The sequence below is a fragment of the Leopardus geoffroyi genome, chromosome A3 (assembly GCF_018350155.1).
Source record: "Leopardus geoffroyi isolate Oge1 chromosome A3, O.geoffroyi_Oge1_pat1.0, whole genome shotgun sequence".
NCBI lineage: Eukaryota > Metazoa > Chordata > Mammalia > Carnivora > Felidae > Leopardus > Leopardus geoffroyi.
The window spans coordinates 122,883,054-122,904,722 of NC_059336.1; the positions used below are offsets into that span (position 1 = coordinate 122,883,054).

Genomic DNA, 21,669 nt, shown 5'->3' on the forward strand with positions numbered 1-21,669 from the left:
TTTACTCATGTGTAATTTAAGAAGCACAACAGGTGAACGTAGGGGAAGTGAAAGCAAAATAAGATAAAAAGAGACAGGAAGTCAAACCATACTAAAGGTTGCTGGAGGAAAGCTGGGTGAGGGATGATCTAAATGGGTGTTGGGCATTAAGGAGGTCACTTGAGATGAGCACTGGGTGTCATAAGTAAGAGAGGAATCACTGGGTTCTACCCCTGAAACCAATACTACACTGTATGTTAACTAACTTGAATTTAAGTAAGTAAGTAAGTAAGTAAATAAGAAAGTTCTTCTGGAGGAATAAAAGTTCATGGCAAAAATTTTTAAGTGTATTGTAAAGTTTACTGTGACTTTACAATACATTTTGATGCATTGCCGCATTAGTCTCCCCACCCTCCACTTCCCATTTCACATCTTTCCGGATTTGTCCTGGTTAGCCTCACATACTTCTCCTTATTCTAGATGCACTTCAGTATCAGGTTCTTGGTACTAGACCAGATACTCAAATCGTTGAGCAGGAATTAGCCCCCATTCACAGTCTGTACCAATTTAATGTATGTTAAAATTTGTATTACAGGTAAGTCAATAGCAATGTTAACCTAATTCATGCTATAGGGATAACTGGCTAAATATTTCTAAAACCTAAAAAGTAAATAAACATAGATGATCATGACAAAAGCAATTGAAACTATATGAAATACTTAAGTGTAAAGAAGTAAACTCTAAAGTATTAGAAGGAAATGCAGGTGCATTATTTGTAAAAATATGTATTTTTTTACTGTGGAAGACCTTTCTAAACATAACATATAACCAGAAATTACAAAAGAAGAATAAAATGTTTCCTTGTCCTAAATAAATATCAGAGTGCTCAAAAAGATCCTAACTGAAGTTAAAAGACTAACAGTAAATTGATAACAACCATTTGTAATTCATGATAGAAAATGGCTAATTTTCTTCACACAAATTTGTCTAATGGATGCTTTGACAAAGTACTTCAAAGAAAAACAAGTGACCAGCAAGTAGATAAACACATACAAAACTTCAGTATTGATTGAAGAAATAAAAATGAAAATTAAATATTAATTTGACCTATTATCCCGACTCACCTTCTCCCTGCTTTTTAAAAAGTATTACAAGAGCATTTGTGTACCAAGGCAAAGCAAAACAAGAAATAGCACATGCTGCTGGTGTGTTTCTGTGCAGAAAGGATTAATAGAGCCGAACTGATGCTTAGAAAGGCCTGCTTGTAAAGGGGGCAGCTGGGAACTTGAATTTCCACAGGGTTTCCACTTTTTCCTAATAGAGGACAGTGACTCACTGGGCCTGTACTGTTTATACAATAATATGGCTTCTGCTGAACACTTGCTTTCTTTCTGGAATTTTGATAAATGCCAGATAGAAGGTGCCTACATGAGCAGCCTCCAATGAAGACCTTGGGCATTGCATCTCTAATGCACTGGGGAGAGACATCACACACATATTGTTCGTTGCCTTTTCATTGCTGGAGGAAGAGTGTTCGGTGTGGCCCCTCATGAGATGGAGAGTATCTAGGGAAGTCTACCTGGGGATTCCTCCAGATTCTGTTGACTATTTTACCCTTATGATCTAGCTGTGTGCCCCTACTATGTCACTGTAATACATCCCAGCCATGAGTAAAATTGTATGCTGAGTCTTTTGAGGCCTTCTAGTGACTCTCTGAACATGGACTTCAGTTTCCCATTTGTGCATCCTTAATGGAAAGTGTTTGGCAAGTACTGTCAAATATGCATCATCTTTGTCTCAGTAATTCCAATCAAATATACACTTTCATAGGTGAAACCCTTGGGAATACAGGGTAGGGTAAATTCAGCCACGAGAGCATGTTGTGTTAAATATGGTGGTCCTGCAACTGTAATTGAAAGTATATCCATGTAGACATGACTCTTGATTCCAAGTGCCAGATTTGTTTTCCAGGAGGGTTGCGTCTTAATGTACACAGATGCTACACTTATTACCATGTTAGCTTTTCATAACCTTTCCTTCATTGGCTTTCATCATATATGTGTTTCTGCCTTAACAAAAATGTAAGATTCTTTATTTAAATGTATATTTCTTTTCTGAGTTGCATATTTTTTTATTTGTTGCAATTTGATTTTTCTGAGTTGCCTAATTCTGTCCTGTGTCTATAAAATTTTTTACCAGTTTATTAGATGCAGTACATATTTTTTTCTGAGTGTTTTCTATTTATGTTTATATAAGTGCTTCTAAAAGTGTTAAAATTTATTTCCAATTATAAAAACAAATATTTGAGCACTACATATCAATATTTTCCTTATAAATTTTAATTATTGAAAAATTTTAGATTAGCAATTTAAATGATATAAAAATTATGACATTTATGTGTTTGCATATAACTCGCATTAGTTTAGAGACTTTTTTCTGTAGTTTACTTTTCACTTTTAAAATATCTAAATATATCTAATTTGATATACTACATATTATTTTCCTATCTATATGTGTTTTGATGCCTGTCACAAATTTAAGCATCATATATAGTCTATGAACTTTCTGCAAATCCATTGGGAGGAATATGTATACATGTATATATATAGAGGGAGAGATAAATACATAATACATACTATGTATAATATATCACATATGATATATATGTATATTTTTTTATTCTGCACTCTTAATTACAGTTTCTTAATGATTTTTTAAAAATGTTTTAATATTTATTTTATTTTTGAGAGATAGAATGTGAGCAGGGGAGGGGCAGAGAGGGAGACACAGAATCCGAAGCAGACTCCAGGCTCTGAGCTGTCAGCACAGAGCCTGATGTGGGGCTCGAACTCACAAACCATGAGATCATGACCTGAGCTGAAGTTGGACGCTTAACTGACTGACCCACCCAGGTGCCCCTGCTTAATGATTTTTAATTTAAATTTTTTTCATCTAAAGTGATCTGTGCATATTATGGACTAATTAAAAATAAAGAAAAAGGCATTAAGTATCATCCTTAATCTAACAGTTGAGAGTTAATCATTAGTCATACTTAGCGTATATCATCTAGAATGTTTCCTATTCTAATATGTACTCATACCATATATAATGATTTTTACCCTGTTGTTCATTGGTTTGTTCTGCTTGATAATCCACCGTAACCTATTTCCATGTTATTATTTTTCCATTACCTAACCTTTAATTGCTAAATAGATTTCCATAAAAAGATTTGGCATGATTATTTAACCACTTTCATGTTTAGGAAACATATGTTGTTTTCAATTTTTTATCAACTGCGATCAGATGACTATTCTTGCAAATTAATATTTTCACACATGCTTAATCACTTCCTTAGGATAAATTCCTAGTTGCAGAATTGTTGGATCAAATGTTATGATCATTATAATAATCTTTGATACATATCATAATATGGCCTCCCAAAAAGATTTTACATTTTGCAATCCTACCAGCAATGTATGTGGGGCAAGATACATGTTTGTCTATATATTTGTCAATATTAGATATTAAGATACCAGCTCGTCTTTTAGAGGAAAGCAGTGTTTCCTCATTAATTAGCATATTTACTATGTGTGAAATTTTCATATGTGTATCGGCTATTTATGTTTTTTACTTTTAAAGTTTTGGGTTGGTTATGACAACTCATCAGGATATTCATTTTTTTGATTTATACTTTTAAATTTTTTTAAGTTTATTTATTTGAGGGGGGAGGGGCAGACAGAGGTGGGGAGAGAGACTCCCAAGCTAGCTCCACACTGTCAGTGCAGAGCCCAACGTGGGGCTTGAATTCACAAACCGTGAGATCATGACCTGAGGGGAGGGCAAGAGTTGGATGATTAACTGACTGAGCCACCCAGGTGCCATTGTAAAAAATTTATAATAGTTATGAAATTGGCTTATTTTTCTTTTAGATGCCAGTACATGAATCAATAAGGAATAAAACAGACCCCTTCATGGCTGGTCGAATAATAGAATTAAATATCTATTTCTCTATTGCCTGTGTATGGTAGAAATGTGGCAAAATTAGGCTTATCTTTAACTTTGCACTCTTGAAGCTTAGTGATTCTTATTTCATTTCAGTCTCCATTGTGTGTGTGTTCTTTTGTTTTGTTTTGTTTTTGTCTTTTTCAGTTGTGTTCTCTGTGTAATTGATCCTGATACTGTTTCCTAGATGTGATATTAGTTTTTTGGAGACAGCTTAAAATTGTTTTTCATTTGGGCTCAGACTAAAAAAAAAAAAAAATCCATTCATTTATTTGTTGCTGACTTTGCTTATTTGATCTTCACTCTAGCTTTCTGATCTCTCAATGAGCCAATAAAAACATGTTTCTTCAAGAAAAGAACTTTTCATTAGTCAGCTTACATTTAGTTATTGTGCAATGAAAACAATCCCAGAGTCTCAATGGCTTTCACGCAGTAAAGGTTTATTTCTCACCCATGCTGATAAATACCGTGGATTAGTTGCAGCTCTATTCCATGTTACCTTTACTAAGGGTTCAGGCTGTCAGGACAACCTCTAAGACATCGCCAGTCTCCTTCCAGATGGAAAAGAGTGCATGGCAAGTCATGCATTGGATTTTAAAGCTTCTTCCTGGAGGTGAAGCACATTATTCAATTCACAGTTCATTGGGCAAAGAAGTTATATGGCTAGACCTGATGTTAAAGGAGCCAGAAAATATAATTCTCCTCCCAGAAAGATACAGCAAATAATTTGAACAGAAAATAATATCACCTTCTCTGTTCAAGTAGTTTGCTAATATTTGGCTCTAGAATTATAAAGCCATGCCAGTGTAAAGCCCCTTATGCATTAATTAGTTTAAGAAGTTTGACCCCAATGCATCCCTAAGTGATGTAAAGCAAGGGCCTGCAAACTTTTCTGTAAAGAGCCAGATGATAAATATTTTTTATTTTTGTGGCCCATACAGTCTGTTGCAACACTTAGAAATTCTCAAATCTGCTGATATAGCCAGGAAGGAGCCATAGTTATTGCAGAAACAAATATGTCTATGCTTTAATAAACCTTTATTCCAAAAAATTAGGTCACAGGCTGGATTTGTCTTGATGATCATTATTTGTCAATCCCTCAGGTAAACCAGTTCTTATCTGGTTAGAGTAGAAATTTAGAACATCTTGTTGGATTCTAGAGTTTTATCTGTTCTTACTGACAGATAGAAACTGTGAAATTTTGTTTATGGTAGGTCCCACTCTAGTTTAAGGCAGGCTTTTATTTTATTTTATTTTATTTTATTTTATTTATTTTTTAACGTTTATTTATTTTTGAGACAGAGAGAGACAGAGCATGAACGGGGGAGGGGCACAGAGAGAGGGAGACACAGAATCGGAAGCAGGCTCCAGGCTCTGAGCTCGAACTCACGGACCGCGAGATCGTGACCTGAGCTGAAGTCAGACGCCCAACCAACTGAACCACCCAGGCACCCCGATTTTATTTTATTTTATTTATTTTTTTATTTTTTCTAATTTATTTATTTTGAGAGAGAGAGCACAAGTTGGGAAGGGGCAGAGAGAGGTGAGAGAGAAAATCCCAAGCAGGCTCTGTGCTGTCAATGTAGAGTCAGACAAGGGGCTCTATCTCATGAACTGCGAAATTATGACCTAACCTGAAACCAAGAGTCAGACACTTGACCAAATGAGCCACCCAAACATTCTAAATAGCTGTTGATTCTCTGAGAAATATTCCAAAGTACAGAGACATAATTTGAAACATCATTTTCAATATACGTGCTTTCTTAAAACAGGCTTAGAAAGGAAAGCTCTATGAAATTTGCTTGACCGATGGGAACATGCAGAGAACTTGGAAAATATTGTAAGGGATATGAGTTAAGAAAAGGATGAGAAATCCTGATTTAATTGTTATAATAGAAATAAAGAGAATAGTTTCTTGGAAAGGATAGTCATTTCACTATCTTATTGGAAAAGGCACATTACTACTTAACATCTAAATAGATACAATATAGATATAATCACAATATAGCCATGCAGTGTGTGTGTGTGCATAGACACACACATGCACACACACACACACATATAGTTCATAATATATATAATGAAACTATAGTCACAAAAACAATGAAAGCATAAAATCTAGAAAAGGATGGCCATTTCTATGTCTTTTAAACCTTCAGAGTTATTGTAGGTAACCATAAAAATAGAACTGTCTAATAGAGTTGAAAAATTAAAACATTATCATTCTATTGGATTGAGACTTGCTGAAAATATTTAACAAAATTATATTGCTCAATTTTGTTTTTAGAATCAGTACAAAGATTTCAAATTTCTTTCCCCAAAAATGCAGGCTTAAGTACAAAGAAATGTTAATTGATTCATTGAACTTTTGAAGCAACTATTTAACATTTTCAATAAAAAGAAGCCTACCTCTAATCCCAGGTGGTAGATTTACTAAAGACATACATTATAATTATGCTTCTGTTTTCATTTTCTCCTAATAACAGAGACTGGGAAAGCTTGCTTTCTACATCTGGATTCCAAACCATCATTCAGACAAAGCTTCATTAAACCCCACCAAACACTAAAGGTCACTGTGGTTTCATATGTTTGTGTTGTAGCAACCAAATGTTGCAAAAACTCTATCAGCACCCAGCAAAATTCTGAAATACCAGAAAATGGCAAGAATAAGATGAGGACATAGGTGATAAGTTCATCTGTTCAACAAATAGAAAGACAGATGAATAGAATATAGTTCTTTTCCTCAAGGAAATCATTCTGTATAGAAGACTAAAACTAAATTGACAATTAGGATATTTCATGTAAATGCAAAGTTGATTTCCATTAAATAGCTGGGCTGAGCTGACCCAGAAAGTCTTCTTTCCTATTTCAAATATATAGAAGTGCCATTTAAAATATAACTGCAAATGTAAATATTTGGCTGAGTTCAAGATACAAACAGAGATTTAAAAAACAAAACAAAACAAAACAAACAAACCTCCAAATACAAAGGGAATTCAAAATTGGAGCAGTGAATGGAACCTGTAGCCCAGGACACACAGGCCTTACTGGCTGCATGGGACTCTGCTACCCACTGGAAGAGCAGAGGCCATACTGGGCATTAGAAATGAGCTACAGATAAAACCAGGATTCATAAAGTTTGATCCATTCATAAAATGGCAACTATTCAAATTCTTAACAATCTAGGAAAATAGCACAAAAATTTGTAGCCTGCTTGAGGGCATGGACAGAAAAAATGACCTGAGAAAAATTATAAACTTGGGGCCTTTCCCCTTCTATGAAGTCTAAACTCACACTCCACAGTCCACACCACCAGCTGTTAAGGGAAAATACCTATTAGGGGCAAATATTTCTGAAGAGATATTTTTACAATCTAGGAAAAAATAGAACTTCCACTGAATGTGGTTTCTTGTGAGGATGATTTTATTTTAAAAATTACAAACCACACATGAAATAAAATATTGAGCAGGAGTCAGCAAGCACACCAAATAGAAGAGAACTGGGGATAACAAACTAACTTAAAGTATTTAAAATGAGTGGATTTTGAAATTTTCAGGCAGACAAAGGAAATAATAAATACTGTAACAACATTAAATTATGATATAGGAAAAGGCAACATTGAAAGGAAACAAATACATAGTCTAAAAAACAAAATACACAAATTTTAACATTAAAAAAAATCCCTCTTTGGATCAAGTGATAAGTAGATTGGATATAGTTGAAGAGTGAATATATTAATTGGAAGACAGAGGGTAGGAAATCATCTGGGATCATATGGACTGATAATTGCATAGAAAAGAGATTTTAGGGGATATAAAGGGCAAAATAGAGTCTAAATGTTCCAAATGAAAGAGTATACAGAATAAGAGAGAGGTAATACTGTACTGAGAAATGTCCATATTGATGAATGCCTGAATTTTCAGATTTTTAAACTTTCTAAGTCTTAAATTGCATAAGTACATATCCACACTTGGCTGAATTATAGTGAAATCACACAACAATAAACGTAAAAAAATAGACTTCCTGAAAGAGAAGTTCAATTACTTCTTATAAAGAGTTACCAAATATACTTACAACAAATATTTCACTAACTATGTCAAATCCAGAACACTGTGAAATATACCTTCATGCTTCAAAGGAAAAATAACTGATTACCTAGAGTTTCAACCCAAGCTAAACTTTCTTTAAGAATGAGGGTGAAGGGGTACCTGAGTGGCTCAGTTAGTTTAGCATCCAACTCTTGATTTTGGCTGAAGTCATGATCCCAGAGTCATGGGATCAAGCCCCACATTGGGCTCTGTACTGAGCTCAAAGCCTGCTTGGAACTGTGTCTCTTCCTCTCTCTCTGCCTATTGCCCACCTTTCTCTCTCAAAAGTAGTATACAAAAATGTAGACGGGGGGGAGAATGAGGGTGAAATAAGGGAATTTCCTAGCAAAGATTGAGGGAATTTCCTTCAGGCAGATTGATAATAACAACTAAGGATATGTGTCAGCAAGAAGGATATTGAAGCCAAAGGAAAGAGTAGGATGAAAGAAACATCAAATAGGGATCTATATAAATAACCATTGGCAGTAAATAATAGGAATGACTCATCTGGAAAGTAAAGAAACTAGTAGATCTGAGACACCAAACAATAATAGGAAAGGAGAAAGTTAGGAAGATTCTTCTGTAAGGATTCTAAAGTTCTTATAAACAAAGGAGGCTAGAGAGGTGGATTAACTTTTCACTATTCTGAGTATTTATGTTAAATGTTAAGGGTAGTGACTAAAACAAAAGAAAGAGTATGTACACCTTTCCAACAGGTAGAGGACACAAAAATGAATAAAACATGAGGGTATTATATTAGGTAAAATAAGTCAGAACGAGAAAGACACATGATTTCATTCATATGTAGAATCTAAAGCAAGCAAACAAACAAAAATACAAAACGAATTAAACAAATATAAAGCAGAATCAGACTTATAAATACAGAGAACAAATTGATGGTTGCCAGAGGGGAGGATAGTGGGCAGATGGGCAAAATGGGTGAAGGGGAGTGGAAGGTACAGGCTTCCAGTTATGGAATAAGGCAGGGGAATAAAAGGCACAACATAAGAAATATAGTCAACAATATTGTAATGGTAGCTACACTTGTGGGGGCATAGCATAATGTATAAACTTGTGGAATCACTAAGTTGTATACCTGAGACTAATGTAACATTGTGTGTCAACTATACTTCAATTTATTTATTTTTTTGTTTTTTGGTTTTTTTTTTAATTTTTTTTAACATTTACTTATTTTTGAGACAGAGAGAGAGCATGAACAGGGGAGGGTCAGAGAAAGAGGGAGACACAGAATCTGAAACAGGCTCCAGGCTCTGGGCTGTCAGCATAGAGCCCGACGCGGGGCTCCAACCCACGGACCGCGAGATCATGACCTGAGCTGAAGTCGGGTGCTTAACCGATTGAGCCACCCAGGTGCCCCAACTATACTTCAATTTAAAAACAAAACAAAACAATAACAGCAAACCAAACACTTGGCCAATCCAATAAAGGGCAGAAAATCAGAAAAACATAGTGAACGGTTAAAGGAAGACATACAATAAAATAATATGAACAGCCATAATATAGCTAATGTACAATAGAATATAATTATTAAGCTCACCTGTTTTATCAGGATCTAAAGAATTGGAAAAATAAAATAAATTCAGCCATGTGCTAGTCAAAAGAGCTATGCATACAGTAAAACTAACTTGGAAAGATTATTATAAAATGATGAAAATAAGAACATGTACTATTAGATGAGTTCAAATATGTTCATTACATTACTGTTTGAAATAAAAATTTCTGTGAAGTGTTGTGTTTCAGTGGGGGAACTGATAAATATTTATATGCAGTTTATTTTTTTTTAATTTTTATTTTCCCATTTATTTCCCATTGGTTTTTCTAACCAATTATTCCTTGTACACACGGATATAATTATTTATAGGTTTTTATTTTGCAATCATTTATATGCTAAAACCTTGTTAATCATCTAATCTATACATAATTGTACATTAGCTTCTTTTTCCCAGTGATGGAAAAAAATAATTTTATCGTACTACAATGGCTAGACATTCAGAGAAATACTAAATCACATGGTGAGTGCTAGTATATGTTTTGCTCCTGGGCTCAATGAGAATTCTTAATACTTCACTACAAGTAATTTTTATCTTGTTAGGGTAGGTTCTTATTTCTTATTTTATATAGGTTTTTTTTTGTTAGGTGAAGAATTTTATTAAAATTCATCATATCTAATGAGATGGTCAGATAGATTTTCCTTTTTTGCCCTATCAATAAGAATATTATTAATCGTTCCTTATTATCAACCATTCTTTCATTTTTAGAATAAACACTAATTTGCTATAAAGCAAATGCTATAAAGCATTTTTTTGTTATAGCGATTATTTTGGTTGGTATTCCATTTTGAATTATTGGATCTATGTTTTTAAGTAAGATTATTCTGTATTTTTGTTGAAAACTGTATTTTTTTTTCCTTGAAAAACAATTCTCTAACATCTCTCAGGTCAGTTAAATCAGGAACAGGTTTGTTAGGTTCTCATTCCCTTAACATTTAACATTTATGCTTAACACAGTTCTGGGCACACAGCAGAAAATCAGTAAATATTTGTTGAGTAAATATGAAAATCTGACTTTTATCAGCAGCATCTGCTTGAACTAAGTTTTTTAAAACGCTTTATTCTCTCCAGCCTTTCCTTTTCTAGGTTCTTCAGTGGCCAGGTAATTGTCAAACATCTCTTATCCTGAAGAAAATCACACTAAATTCTTTAGGACTTATTTAGAAATCTCTCTAAAGAGTCCCCTTTATTGTGATTTTTAAAATAATAATTAAGGAGATGTTAATCTGTTAAATGACTCCTGGTTATTCCTGTTTGCGTTTGGAGATGAAAGGAAGAGTAAAATTTTATTGACATGTTTCTTGTTTCTAAGAAGCACTTAGATAGTAACTGTCTTAATTCTCTGTAAATGGCAATAACCTCTAAGTCAGTATTATATTGGATCATAGGGAATAAGAAGACATAAATTGATCACCTTTTTCAGGCAATTTAATTCTGTGGCTTCCTGACCTGTCTAGGCAGAGTACTGTGGGGCAGGGAGGGTGCTCTGAGATAGTCTGATGAATATGTACTTCCAGATCTTCCTCTGACTTATGATACAATGTTGGTTCAAACTGTTTGCGTGGAGCTCCTGGAAAATTTATCAGCACCTTGACGAGTGATTACTCTTGGCCAACAAGAGCAGAGCCTGGCTTGGCTTTCTTCTAATATTCCGTGTGGCATTGTCCCTTTTCTCTCCCTATTCCTCCTCACCATAGCATGACCACTGTCTTTGACTCGTGCAGATATTTTTGCCGTTATGTGAAAATTTTTGAACCAGAAAATAGGAGTTACTAAATCACTCTAAACTTTAGCTTCTCCAGTTATAAACTGTAAGTGAAAATCCCTAACTCAGTAGGTTGCTGTAGGAGTAAGAGTGTTCAGTCTTATGAAGAATGCCCTATAGCTCCTAGCATACAGTAGGGTCTAAAAAGAGATGAATGCTTGTTTACCCACCAGTGTCTTAGGGTTATATAATTCTTTAAACTTTGTCTCCCTTTCCTTCTTTATTTGTAATAAGTAATACAAAAATTCCCATATTGTATGTTTGGAAAGGCAGTCTTGTGTGTTCAGTCTTTCAGCCCCACTTAGCTAAGAATGAACCTGGGGCCTGACACAGTTCATTAGCAAGAGACAACGGGCCTCCACAGCCTATACTGGGCTTATCACATTGTGTGGGACTATCTTCCCTGTTTCATACTCAGTTTATACTCCTTTGTTCTGTTTATGTGTGTGTCATTAAACACCTGGCCAGCCCCATTACTATATCTGTCTTCTGTGGGGAGGGGAGGAGATCATTCTGAGGTACAAGAGGGTAGCATGCAAGCCAATGGCCCTGTGTTGGCTTCCAGGAGTGCCTGCTGGCCATTGGGTCCAACACCCACCACTAAAGCTGAGCTTTCCTTGTCCCCTCTCCATGTGAGCAAAGCATCGCTCCATTCAGTATTTGACTGCACAGTTTTCCTTGACGTCTCCACTACCAATGTGCAGTGGACAGAAGTGTGTACTCCTTGTGTTACTCCTGGTGGTAAGCAACAGATGCCACTTGCTCAACAGTTCATAACAATTCCAGAGAATTGCTATAAATATAGAATAAGATGTGGAAGTCTTGTTACTAGTCCCCACTTTTTCCTCTTCTATCTTACCCAGAGGTAACCATTGTTAAAGACTTAGTGTACATAACACAAGTCTTTTTTAACGATTTTGATTTTAATGTGTATATATGTATATGTGCACATGTATGGTATCATTAAATAATCACATGTCTTTTGTGACTTAGTTTTTCTTAATATATTTTTAAATATCTTATTGTTCTTTCTTTATAAAGCTGCATAGAATACCATGGTATGGATATATTATAATCATTTTTCCTCTATCCTTTGAGGAATTTTTAATTTTGCCCTCTTAATTTTGAAAAATATAGCCAAATTTTCTTCCAAGGCAATTATATAAATTTACACTTTTTCCAATGATGTATATACATGTCCATTTTGTGAATGAACAAATAATTTATTTACTTAGTATAATGCCCTTCCTATTCATCCAGGTTGCCATAAATTACAGGAATTCCTTCTTTTTACATTTACATTTACAATAATATCCCACTGTTTACATGTATATACCACATTGTTTTTATCCATTCATCTGTCAAAGGACATTTAGGTTGTTTCCATATCTTGGCTATTGAGAATAATGTTGAAAGGAACATGGGTGTGCCGATATCTCTTCAAGATAATGATTTTAATTCCTTCAGATATATACCCAGGTGGGATTGCTGGATCATATGGTAGTTCAATTTTTAATTTTGAGGAACAGCCACACTGTTTTCCATAACGGCTGTGCCATTTTACATTCCCATTAACAGTGTCTAAGAGTTTCCTTTTATGCACATCCTTGCCAACATTTGTCTTTTTGATAATAGTCATCCTAACAGATTTGCATTTTAAAAGGATGCTCTCCTGCAGTGTGAGGAATCTAGAGGTATAAGAATGGAAGTATAAAGTTTTTGTTTTCCTCAAAGAGATGACCAGTTCTCTAAAAAAAATATTAAACTACCTTTCTCTCACAAAGTTAATGAAGTAAAATGTTATTAGATCTGAAGCTGATTCTATTGATATGCTTCTTCATTTCTATTAGTATGTAGGACTATTTCAGTTACCATATGGTTTGAATTAGGCCAAGTTTTACCTCATTATTCTCTTTATACTTCTTTACTATTGTGCATTCTCTTTATCAGTTGTAGAATCACCAGGAAAACACGTATTTTCAAAACTTGTTGGTTTTATTTATAAATGAGTACAGAAGAAATTTACATATTTGCGATTTTGAGTCTAACGAGGACTCTCTAGGTCTTTTTTAAATGTCTCTGAGAGTGACAGAGAGCATGAGTAGGGGAAAGGCAGAGAGAGAGAGAGAGAGGGAATCCCAAGCAGACTCTATACTGTCAGCGCAGAACACAACATGGGGCTTGAACTTCCTAACCATGAGATCAAGACCTGAGCTGAAATCAAAAGTGGGATGCTTAACCAACTGAGCCACCCAGGCACCCCAGTCTATATCACTTTTAACGGAGATCTAGTATACTTCTTGTTAATGTGTTCTTAGGGATTAAATGGCTTTTTGGAGCATTTGTGAATGGATTTTTAAAATTACACTTTTAAAATTTTTACCAGGCTAAATGTTCAAATGTCTTGTGCAAATTTTATCTTGTATTCAGATGCTTAATTCTCTTGCATTATTTTTAATAGTTTGTTGGTCAATTCTTTAGAATTTTCAATGTAAATAATTTGAATTTCCTTTAATGAGTAACTATTTTGAATATTATTTACCAATATTTTACTTCCATTTATTTTATTTTAACATATTTGTTAGGACCCTCAATAAAATGTTAACAATTGTTAAAAAGAGAGTTGACCTGGAACATCTTAAGATGCCTTCATCACTAATATAGTGAGAAACATGTTTTATAATCAAAGGCATTTCTAAGTTGTAATTTAGGGAATACTTACCATTTTTTTTCATTTAATCTTTCTAATACTAATGACACTGTACCCTTAGTGTAACACTTTTTGTATGAGCAAACTGAGGCCCAGAATAAATAAGCAACTTGCCTAGGGCGCATAATAGATAATGGAATGCAGAACTTAGAGGGCTGAACTCAGAGTGGTAATACTTGGAAAATCATTTCAGATTAAGAAAGTTTTCTTCTCGGGGCGCCTGGGTGGCGCAGTCGGTTAAGCGTCCGACTTCAGCCAGGTCACGATCTCGCGGTCCGTGAGTTCGAGCCCCGCGTCGGGCTCTGGGCTGATGGCTCAGAGCCTGGAGCCTGTTTCTGATTCTGTGTCTCCCTCTCTCTCTGCCCCTCCCCCGTTCATGCTCTGTCTCTCTCTGTCCCAAAAATAAATAAACTTTAAAAAAAAAAAAAAAAGAAAGTTTTCTTCTCTTAGTGTACTGAGGGTTTTATCAAGTATGAATGTTGAGTTCTATCAACACTCTACTGAGATAATAATATAGTTGTTCACCTTTAATCTTTTAATGCACTGAATTACATTAATAGATTTCCTGATGTTAATCCATTCATGCATTGCATTCCTGGGATACACCCTCACTGGTAATGACATACTGGTGTATTTGATTTGCTAATATTTTGTCTATGATATTTCATCTAAATTTATAATTGAAATTGACATTTTTATTTCATTTTACTAGCCAACATAAATATTAGGATTAGGCTATGCTTTTAAAATAAAGTAGAAAGATTTCCATGTTTTCTAATAATAAAATAGTAATATTAATCATCAAAAACAGCTAAAATTTTGGGGACTATGTTAAAGATTTGCAGGTATAGCCTCACTGAATTCTTACAATGAGCCCTATGGAACAATAATATAATTACCCACTTATTAAGAGATAACAACAGCTAGGATGTTGAGTAACTTGAGAAAAGCCACACAATTAGAAAAAATTAATGTGTGTTGATTAGAACAACTGAGTTTTTATGTCTATAATGTCTGTATTTCTACTTCATGCTTTCAAATGGTAGCTTAGCTGATTAAAGAATTTAAACTTGACAGTTTCTCCCTCAACACATTGAGATTTCCTGTAGTAGGACCTACTATGCTGATGGTAAGTCAGTCTGGTGTCAATTTGACTGTTGGCCTTCAAAAATCTATTTTCTCTCTCTCAAAGCTACTAAATGCTTCTACTTATCAGTGACTTATTTACAATTTATACAATAGGCCTGTGTGTGTGGACTGGGGTGGGTACTTGGGTGGTTTAATCAGAGGAGTTGGTATTTAGTTTTTTCATTTATTCATATAACAAATATTTATCGGACACCCTGTGTTCCAGGTACTGTTCTAGCTGTGGGGCATACATTAATGAATAAATAAGAGAAAATCCTGCCCTCATTGAGCTTATTGTCTAATCTGTGGAGTTAGACAAAGGATAAAATAAATAAGTAAATTATGGAGCATGTTATACAGTGATAACTCTATGAGAGAAAATAAGGCAGGAAGGGTGATGTGGAAATTCAGGTTTTGGAGTGGAAATTTTAATAGACATGGTCTTCACTGGGAAGGTGGTATTTGAGAGAGTGAGCAATGTGTATATGATGTAGGGAAGAGGGTTCCATGTAGAAAGAATAGCAAATGCAAAGGCTATGTTGTAGAAGTGTACCTAGCATGCTTGAATGACAGAAGAGGCCACTATGGTTATAGAGAAGTGAATAAGTGGGATAGAGGTAGGAGATACAATCAGAGAGATATCATCGGTCTAATGGTGTAGAACTTTCTAGGCCATTTAAAGAGGTCTCTATTTTAATCTGTGCAAGATGGCCAGCCAATAGCACTTTTAGCAGAAGAGTTTCTCAACTGGCTTTATGTTTTCACAGGATCATCCTGACTACCCTGTTGTAAATAAGTTATAAAAGGGCAAGAGTAGAAACAGGGAAAACAGTTAACAAGTTATTGAGTTATTTTAATGATTTTAAGAGCATAGAACAGGTGGTAGCAGTGGAGGTTATCAGAAGTAGTAAGATTCTGTACATATTTTGAAGGTAGAGCCAAGTGATTTTGCAGATGGATTAGATGTGGGTTGAAAGAAGAAAGGAGAAATCGAGGAAATTTTTGATATTAGTCACTGTAGTCTTTGAGATGCCATATGGGGTCTAGATGAGATTTTGGGAGAAGAAGCCTTGAGAGGAAATAACAAGAGATCAGTTTGGGATCTATCACATTTGTGATGGTTATTAGATCTCCACATAGAGTAGGCAGTTGGAAATCTGAGCCTGCAGTTCAAGAGATAAGTCTGTACTAAGATACAATCCCTAGACTGTCCAACTTATACATGGTATTTAAATCCAGACACTTGATAAAAACTCTAAGAGAGAGACTGGATATAAACAGAGAAGAGAGTAGAAGGAAGGGAATATTTAAAATGTCAAAAAACAAAGATTGAGACCCCTGGCACTCCAACACAAATGGTTGAAAGATTAACAATTTCCTTCAGCAAAGGAGGCTGAAAAGGGTGAGTCAATAGGTTAGGAGGAAACTTAGAAGTGTGTGATATCTGAGAAATTAATTGAAATCATTTCAGAAGCATAACTCAAGTGCTACTAATATATCAAAACTTATACTGGAGTTTTAGGGAAGGTCTAGTCTGAATTGGTTTAAGAGAGTTGGAAGGACAGGTCTAGCAGATATTAAAATAGACATATAGACAGTGGTTTCAAGGACTTTTGCTGTAAAATAAAGAAGAAATACCTACTGTCAGCTGGAGGTAGAATTGAAGACAGCAGTGAGTATTCTTTTTAAGACAGGAGAAATGAAAAGAACAATTTCATATGTTGATGGAAATAAATCCAGTAAAGATGGGGAAGCTGTCGATACAGAAAAGATAGGAGAAAGTGCTGGTGTGATGTCCTTGATTACCCCTTGAGGGCCTGAGAGCTAGTACACAGGAGGAAGGCTTGATCTCAGCCAGAAGCATGGGGGGAGTTCATTTGTAGTTGCAGGAAAGAAGGCAGCACATATGGCTGCAGATGTTGGTGAATGCATATGTGACAACTTGTGAGAGTTCTTTTCTGATTGCTTCAGGTTTTCAATGAAGCAAGGAAAAAGGGTCACTAAGTAAGATTAAAGATGGTGAAGGAGGTATTGCAGGTTTGACAAAACAGAAAATGACTAAAGTAACCACCTAGGAGACTGAGTTAATGCACTAGAGAAATGTATTATGATTAGTATTCATATATAAAGAGCTCTTCCAGATGAACAAGAAATAGATGAACATGCTGATAAAAATATGAGAAATAATGTATATCTATGATTCACACACATATTTGTAAATACATATGGCTAATAATCAGAGGAAGTAATCATTAAATTCAATCTTGATATAAGTAGGGAAAACCAACAGATTGGTTGGTGTCACTGAGGAACACTCTTTCTAGAGAGCAATGTGTAAAAGAAATTGTTAGTTTCAACAATATGCCTATCCTTTCACTTGCATTAAGGAATTTTTCCTCCAAGGAAATAATTGATTATGCTTGAAAACTTTTAATTATATATTGTTCATCTCTACTATTTCTGAACATTGGGGGGAAAGTAAATGTTGGAAGAAGGAAAGTGGATAAGTAAATTGCTGTGAAAGGCAATTAAATTATATTCAACCAGTAAAATGTCATTAATTGTAGATGAATATTTAATTAAAAAGTTTATGAGACATATAAATGAATTCATGATGCTAATTATGGTTGTGTCTTCTTTTGAAAATGTAATGCATATATTTATATTATGAAGAAATGAGATTATTCGCTGTATATAATTTTGGCATTGGTCTGTGTCTATTCATTAGTTTAACATCATGAAAGTTTGTCCTGGTTTTTTGTTGGTCATGATAACTTCCAAATCAGTGATTCCACTGCCATCTTTCTGGGAAGCTCAATTCACTGATTGTTTCCGCTAGATCTGTGGCCTGATCTGATTTTCATTCTAGAAAGATTATTCAAATACCACAAATGGTGTGGTTTGGACAGAGATAAATTGGACACACAGACTTAGAGCCCTCTTTAGGAATCCCTGTGGGAGGTGATAAGGATCAGGGATGTGAGCAGTGGGGACAGAGAATAGGGAAAAGTGTGGAGCTTCCAGACAGGGTGTATGAAGGGGAAATCCCCTGATATTCACATAGAAAACCACATACCAAGAAGAACATCCCGGGAAATCTACAAACGCAGGCATAAGCATGAAGCAGAACCAATTTCTTTGGTACTAAAAAAGCCAATCTCTGCTTGTACCCAAGCTTTACTATTACAATTTAAAATTATAGGATTATTTTTGTCTTCAGTTACTCTGTCTGTGTTTAATTATACACCACTGAGATGATAGCAGCTATTTTGAGGACACTGTACCTTTTCAGGCTCTGTATCCCCTCTCCATGTGATACTGGAGTTAAAAAGAGGAAGGCTAAATAGAAGAGGCGCAGGTGGTTGTGTTTATGGGCTTCAGGGAGATATGATTACCTCACTCGGCTGATTGCTACCTGAAGGAAGTCAGATTACAATTAAGACTGTCAGGTAAAGCACACAATTAAAGTTCATTGCAAATGCTGTCGACAAACTAGTATTAGCTGGGAAATGCACTCTGGCAAACAGATGTACCCTGGAAAATAGAAAGGGAATGTTTCCTTCTAGAACAAATCTACTTTATCAAATCTGACAACTTTCACTTGAGCTCTGGGTCCTGCGCTAAAAAGAGCTTCTCGTTTGATTTAAGCAATTGGCACGTAACATGCAGGTTGGAAATGAGTTGACTCATTAACTTATTTTGCTTAGTAGAAAAGGTGAAGGTGAGAGAAAACATGCTTGCATCACCACATTTTGTTCTCTGCCTTCCAGATTTGCTTTAGATTTAGCAATATTGCATTCTATGTTTATTAAGAGGTGAGGTTGTAGTTCTAGAACTGGAATATTCTTATCACAAAATGTCAGGAAAAAAATCATACGGATCTGTTTTTAGAATTGGTTTTTAGTCATTCTAATGGTGTGACTGTACGTGGCCCATGTGTTATCAATCTCTTTAAGTATCTACTTGCATTTATATGACACTAATAAGGAAGAGTTCCCATAGACAAATAGCAATTCTGCTATTTGATTTTACTTCATAAGTAACTGTATATATCATTTCCTCTTAATAAAGTGGAGTATTCCCTCAGCTCACACACATCACAGACATTACTGCTAATGGAAGTTATGCATGGGATTGAGTAGAAACTACAGCTGCTACTCCCAAGCTTCCACTCTGTGTTTTCCTCTACTAATGATATCTTTCATCTGGTCAGTAATGGAGGCAGTTGATCTGGGGAATGGATATCACAGAGAAATTCTAATCCAGGGGAAGCTTAGAAGTTTGCTTTTTTCCATAACACTGGGAGCATATGGTCTAGATTAGACCTCTTTTTATGACAGAAACTGCTTCACCAACAGCAGAACTGAGGCAAAACACCAGATTAGAAAAAATAGTAAGGAAACACAAAGTATTCTGGTTTAGGATGAGAAGACTTCTAGGATTCAGCCATCATCTTCTCTTTCTCACGGCACATCACTCCCTTGGGAAAATTAACGCCTCCAAGTTCCTTTCAATTACTTTATCTGTTAACTAGATTTAGGATTAAATGAGATAACATGTATAAAGCTTGAGGTAAGCCCGCAAAGAATGCTGGTTTTCATTCTCCTTTCCTCAGAATCTTTGGTGTCCAGAGTGCACAACCATTGGTCCCATGCCATTTTAGCCTGTCCCAAGCTCACTCCTTCTAGAAGTCCCCTTCAACTACCAACATAAACTTAGAATAGCCAGTACACAACCTGAGTCGTGTCCAGCTCTGCTACTGATTGCTAGTGGCAGTAACCCAGTGTGTTCTGAGGAATTCAGAAAGTGCACTGACCTTCTACTACATTCCTTCTAGTACATGTTTTTAATTGAAGTATCAATTACATGCAATAAGGTATGAAAAATGCATAAAGTTTAAAAGAACAGTTTGATATATTTTGATGTATTTCTAGGTAAGTGTCCATTCCTGTAATCATCACCTCACTTTAACAAACTTTATTTTCACTTCTTTTAGTAAAATTTCCAAGAGCACCTCAGCCTCCATTTCCTTCAGTATATAAGAACATTACATTCCTACCTGCTCTCTCTTGAGGTGCTTTGAAGTTATTGTTGTCCTTCTTAACCAAGATGCTCCAGGCTTTTAGGCTTGTTACCTGACAGGGAAGCAGGGCTGCAGAAATGAAAAGACAAAACAAAACAAAACAAACAACAACAACAACAAAAACGCTTCCTAATCACTAAGCGTTTGTATAGCAGTAGCGAAGACATTGTGAAACACTCCAAAACATGAGAGATGCCATCTGATTGTAATTTATTTATGGCAGTGAGGTCAAGGGAAAATATAGTGAAACTAACATTTAATCAGTGCCTATTCTGGGCCAAGGATTATGCTAGGTGGTTTACAGAGTTGTAGCCTTTAATCTTCCAAGCATTCTCTGTGGAAAGCCACACTTAATACTCTCCAGAATCTCCATCATTTTCTCACTCTTTTTTTCTAAACACCTTTGTAGTGATTATCTTGCCACAAGGTTATCCTTTGTAGGTATTGCCTTGTCCCCAGCCTCCGTTTCTATTTCTCCTTCCCTCTCTCATTCTCAGTCTCTCTCTCACTCCCTCTCTCTTTTTCTCTCCTGGTCTTTACCCCTCTTTCTGGCCCTTCATTTAGACTTACCTTCTTCCTTTGATATTCATGAGCATCCTTTCTTGATTTCTTGCTTTAATCTCTCTCCTCTCTGCTGTACACTGATAGTTCAGATTGATGAAAATCCATTTGTAATTGGTTCCTGAGAACACTAGTCCTCTATATTGGGTGTTAGGCCATCTCATAAACTGTCTTCTTCAGTCATCTTCCACTGGCACAGAGAGACTCAGAAGTTCCAAAAATGACAGCTATCTCCTAGAAGGGAGCATATGCTACTTCACAAATTTGGCTACTGGTATTAGTTGAGTCATTTCCCACCGTTTTTAGAAGAGTTATTTCTTCACTTGATTCCAGCCCCCACCCGTCTTTTTTTTTTAACAGTTGTAGGCATCCTTCATCATTCTGAGCCAATATCCATATTAATCTCTTATGTTAATTACTGTAATTCTTTAACATCCTGTTCAAAGCAATTTAAAACAATGAAATAGCATCTTACTTGAATAGAATTACTAATGTTTCTCAGGAGCTTTTCCATTTGATTCTCACCCTACACTGTGAAGTAGGCAGTTTGGGCATTATTATTTTCATGTTTCTGAATATGAAGGAAAGGGACACGATAGGATGTTATGGGTCACTTATCTCACCCTGCAATTGTCTCTATGTTGTGTTTTGCAGTTTCTATGTCCTCCACTACAAGATAAACTTAAGACCCAGGACCACATATGTGTAGTTCACTTTTTTATTTGCATGTTTATCCCCTACAAAGCCCTGAGAAATCAGTAGTGGGCTGTGGATCGGAACCT

General features: G+C 35.4%; 1 long non-coding RNA gene across 2 annotated transcripts in view; it reads right to left on the reverse strand.

The window, feature by feature from the left end:
• The window catches only part of LOC123579762, a 93,049-nt gene extending 71,833 nt beyond the window's left edge, over window positions 1–21,216 (reverse strand). The window contains exons 1-2 of one of the 2 annotated variants that reach the window (XR_006702936.1): window positions 20,897–21,216; window positions 20,303–20,378 (exon numbers count right to left, since the gene is read on the reverse strand). This is a non-coding gene — a long non-coding RNA (uncharacterized LOC123579762). Of the gene's footprint in view, window positions 1–20,302; window positions 20,396–20,896 lie in introns of both variants that reach the window. The other variant, XR_006702937.1, reaches the window with a different exon arrangement.
• Window positions 21,217–21,669: the final 453 nt, after the last annotated feature.